Source organism: Sinocyclocheilus anshuiensis, unplaced genomic scaffold (assembly GCF_001515605.1).
Source record: "Sinocyclocheilus anshuiensis isolate Anshui unplaced genomic scaffold, SAMN03320099.WGS_v1.1 scaffold1053, whole genome shotgun sequence".
Lineage (NCBI taxonomy): Eukaryota > Metazoa > Chordata > Actinopteri > Cypriniformes > Cyprinidae > Sinocyclocheilus > Sinocyclocheilus anshuiensis.
Window position 1 is genome coordinate 1,364,632 of NW_015555711.1, and position 5,206 is coordinate 1,369,837.

Genomic DNA, 5,206 nt, shown 5'->3' on the forward strand with positions numbered 1-5,206 from the left:
TATAACTGAGATTATTTAAAATAATTCCATTATTGCATTCTTTGTCTTCACAATTGCTTCTCAATAGCACATAAAGAAGCCAAAAAGTGAAAGTCTACCTTAAGTTATTTAAATCACTTTGAATTCACCCTCTGCTACTTTAGTTTATCAGCAGCCCCATTGTATACACAGACGAGAACAAACACTGCTATAGTGAATCTGTGCCAGTTAATGAATTAACCCCATCCCCCCATAACACCCCAGTTGGCTGAGCCTCAACACATGAAGTAGTCCATTTAGCACAACTGCTTTAAAGGGGTCATATGATGCGATTTCAAGTTTTCCTTTCTCTTTGGAGTGTTACAAGCTGTTCGTGAATAGATAAGATCCCTGAAGTTGCAAAGACTAAAGTCTCAAAACCAAAGGCAGACTGCGCTTTTCGGAAGGAGGGACTTTGTAGAAAACGAAGCGTTTGAGAGAGGCGGGGCATAGAGGACCTACAATAATGTACAGTATTTGAAAAATAATGTTTTTTGAACATTAAAGCATGTCAACATATTCTGTTACACCAAATACACAAAATAATGATCTTTAAAAAAGCATCATATGACCCCTTTAATGAACAAACTCAAAAAAATGAAGATTTCTCCACTAACTAATTAATATTGTTGTAGTTATGGACCATCATATAACTTTTCTCTTGTCTTACTGGGCTGCAAAAAAATAATTTAGGCCAGAATTTAAATTAAATCCTCTTTTTTTGTATTCAGCTTGCAAAGCCTCCTCTCCTTACAATTTACCGTGTTTTTAGCATTGCTGACGTAACATCACCGTCAAATCACAAGGTTAAAATGTTGGCTAAATGATTCAGGCCTTGACAGAATGGAAAAATGAATGTAAATGCTCCTAAGTAGATGCCAGAATAAAACCCAATGATTTTTCCCCCCAGATATATTTTATTAGTTACTTACCACGAGCTTTTAGGGAGGCAAAACAATTACGTAATACGTAACACATTGAGGGGCGGTTACCTTGGAAACTTTCCTGCGTTTTCCAAACTGGGAAGCGACCAATGGCGGGATTCGGCTCATACTATTATTTGCAGTATTAGGGGTGTTCAAAGGATGTGCAGACACTCTAACCCGCTTTCTTGTCCTAAACAATATTTTTGTTTTACTGTAAGAACATATTAACGTACTACAGGCAAATATTTGTGTGGCAAATTAAAGCATGTGTTACCGTCGACGTCCTATGTTTATAACACAATAACACTACACCCTCATATATTATGGTCTGATAGTGGTATATTCCCCGCAGAAATTCAATCGCCTATCAGGGTTCATGAAAATGTAAAGGTACTCTCACTTTTTCTCTCAGAGACATTTTAGCTCTAAATTCATAAGGTACAGCCTAGTTAGAGTTTTCCTGTTCGAAGTCGACTTTGGAAACGCTGCGGTGTCGCTGCTGAGGTGAGTGCTAAAAACACTCAATGTTTATGATAGTCCAATGATGATCACACTTTGGATTATTCGAAACCAAAAACGATAGCATCAGAGCGTCTAGTTTAAATGCTGAAAAGACATTCTAACGATTTAATCTAGCTTAATGGATATTTAATGTCGACTAAGTGTTAAAAATAGACGATGCTCGCAACGGTCAAAAATGTTAATCACTCACAGTTTGTTTTGTAAAGTTAATATTGAGCAGTTAGATCAAATGTGATTTGTAATGCTTATATCGGTGTAACGTTACGATATGTATCTCAGGAAATTTGCTCTAGCGAATCTTTTGAATCGGTTCACAAATGGTCTGAATGATTCCAAGTGATGTAAATTATTTTTTTAAATATATTATTTAATGTAAACGCAGGTGGTATATGTGTTCTTGAGAATTATGTTTTTATGAGTTGAGTGTTACATTGATAGTATATAATTTGATGTTAGGCACTGCGTGATGATGTAATTCCCTGAATCATTGAATCTTTTCCTTTGAATATTAAAGGGATCATATGATGCGATTTAAATTTTTCCTTTCTCTTTGAAGTGTTACAAGCTATTGGTGCATAAAGAAGATCTGTAAAGTTGCAAAGACTAAAGTCTCAAATCCAAAGAGATATTCTTCATAAAAGTTAAGAGTCAGCCGAATAATGTTCTTTTTAGCAACATCATATGACCCCTTTAACTGTTCGAAAGAATTGATTTGCGGCACACTAATGAAGTAAACTAATAAGTGTGTGGTATATGTGATTGCTAAAGTACTAGATTGCATGTGATGCTAAGATAGACCTGTGTGTTTGGATGTCTGTACATATAGGATATCTTTAGTCACCAATCCAAGTGAAACAGATCATATAACAAGGCAGCTTGGCAGTTTTGTTTTACTGTATACATATAGGCTACTACTCTTCATGTCATTCTGACCTGATTCCACTGCAAAGGAAACTGAAAAGGGATTAGAGTATGATTTTGTTATTCCCTGTTAGTTGATAGCCTGAGCACTATCATTCAGTGTCTGTCTAAATAGGGAATTGCATCACGTTGACCTTTTTGGACATAAGACCTAAAGTATTCAAACAAACGTTAACAGCTATTATATGTCATGTCTATGTATTCTGGCACTTGTGGCCCTTTTCTTAGTGGTATAATGACTAAAGTGTTCATTTTAGATTTTGTCCTAAATTAGAAATATTAATTTAAAGAATCAAGTACATTTGAGGGTACCTTTAATTTTTAGTGTATTTTCATGTATTTTTTCCTAATTATTTTGTTGATAGGATATATAAAGCTATATGTTTTTGTAGAGCTGCACGATTATAACAACAATCATAATTGTCGATCATTCCCTTGAAATTGTAATTGCGATTATTAATTACGATTATCACAATGATGTTTGATGTTTATACCATTGTTTGCTGCAACTGCATGCCGTATTTTTATATGAAAATAAACAAGCTGAAAACACTTTTCTATAGTATTAAGCCTCAAATGTCAACTATACATCGGATTGGTTTCTTCTTTAAATTATAAAAAAAGTAAAAATATAAATGGTATTATAGTGTTATACTAAAACTAAAATTAAAACAATGGAAAAACCCTTAAGATAACATGTAGAAAGAAAAAACGCATCTTAAGCACACAGAATAACATAAGTGTACTTCGAACGATTAATTGCTGCTTTGAACGATTACGTAATTGTGGCATCCATAATTGTAATCGCGATTAGAAATTTGATTAATTGTGCAGCCCTATGTTTTTGTATGTTTTCGCTTGTCCGTGTTTGTTTCGGCTTGTGGACAGTTGTGATGTAATTTTCGTCATCAGCATAGTCCATTTTTTTTTTCAAATGTATTTTTTTTCTTGTTTTTTTTTCTGAATTTAGGTTATTTGATTTTATTTTTTTCACTTTTTTCATTTACAATTTACATTAATTACAAAAATTACATTAAGGCCGTATGAAATCCATTTTATTTTTCTACAAATTCTGCTTTATTTTTCCCAAATTCTGTATTTCCCATTTTAATGGTTTAATTACATTTTATAAGCAATTGAATTCATAAAACTTTAACATAATTTATAAAAACATTTTACAATAATTATGTAATGCTACAATAATGCTATTGTTTAATTTTTTTCAGAAATTCTGTGTGTCTTTTAATTTTTCTGGATTATGATTTAATACAAATTAATTATCAAAATATATGGTAATCAAATGAAGGCATAAAACATTAACAATTTATACTGTAAATTAAATTTTTTAAGATTGGGTTATTACAATTCTGTCTGTATTTTCCCTTTCTGCATTATGGAAATCTTAGGTCGGCTATAGGTAGTGTGCATGCAGTGAATGCATATACTTTGAAGAGTTTGTGTGCTCGGTTGTGCACTCGACATGGAAAATGAAGACTAATCAGGCCTAATATGTATTTGGATAGAGTAAAGTCCCACAGCATCCCACATGTGGCAAAAGATTGTGTACTCTTTGGTTGAGTATTAGTGCTGATGCTGATGTCAGTTTTGTGGAAGTCATCCTCCACAGTGTTGTGAAATGTGGGATCAGACTGAATGTTATAACACAGCCTGAGTCCATGACTTCACTAGCCTGCTCTGTCTCCTCTGCATGTGCTTTGTGGATTTCCAGGATGTGCTGCAAGTCAAATTCCAATTTAGGACCATCAGCGGTGAGTTGAGGTCTATCAGCAGAGATGGAGAATGGGACCTTGTGATTTCTAAGTAGCTGATGGGTTGATAATGGGACACACACACAGGGCCGGATTTACGCATAGGCATTCTAGGCACATGCCTATGCTTGCACGTCCAGGGGGGGCCCAAACACAATGAAGATATATATAATATTTTTGTTATACTATGGGATATCTACAACAGTAAAAGAACCAAAACCCCAGAAGACATTGAGCAAATAAATATAACAAACAATAACTATTACTATTACTATAATAAACTATTTCCATGTCTTCAACCTTTTTTATGTACGGAGATCACGCTTTCTTTCTCCCGTTCTCTCTCACACATGCACACACAGACACGCACTCGCGCACACACGTGGAGACGCGGACAGAAACTTGTCATCAGAGCTGCGGCTGCCCCGCGAATTTATCAATAAAAGAGTTTCGCTGCTGAAAAGCTACGTGACATTTCTCAGTAGTGAGGTTCTTGAAGCAGTTCAACTTAAAGATTCGCTACTAGACGCTGCTGCTGAGTAGGGCTGTCAAAATGACTGAAAAACTAAATTCGAATTTTCTACTTAAATATTATCAAAATTCGAATTCTATTCAAATTTAAAAGGCATATGATAAATATGCATTCTGTGTGAACGGCTTGGTTTCTGTTTTGACGTAAACTACATCTTCTCCACACTGATGCTCTCGTTTTCCACAATATATGAATGAACAACGTAGCAGCGCCGCATCTAGTGGGTTCATCTGGATAGGCAAACAAAAGCATTCAAATGAAATCAATGACACATACATCGTCATCGCATCTCGTGCGCCACTGATAAGGCTGCCTGACGGCTGACGCAGACCTTAATAAAATTTTGTACTTAGATATTATCTATATTCGAATTTAAAAGGCATAATTTCAGTTAGGTGGAAAAAAAGCTTTTGGCTTCTCTCCTGAGGCCCCAAGAGGGCGCATCGAGCAAAATAATATGCACGTTTCTTCAAAGCGTAATAAAATAACACGACTATCTTTGAAAAAAAGTGCATAAT

General features: G+C 34.8%; 1 protein-coding gene across 1 annotated transcript in view; it reads left to right on the plus strand.

Annotated features, from left to right (window-relative positions):
* Positions 1–1,341: 1,341 nt before the first annotated feature.
* Positions 1,342–5,206, plus strand: part of LOC107672043 (protein FAM110A-like) — a 23,472-nt gene continuing 19,607 nt past the window's right edge. Inside the window, exon 1 of the mRNA XM_016465125.1 lies at positions 1,342–1,448. The gene's annotated coding sequence lies outside the window, so the exon portion shown is untranslated. The remainder of the gene's footprint in view (positions 1,449–5,206) is intronic.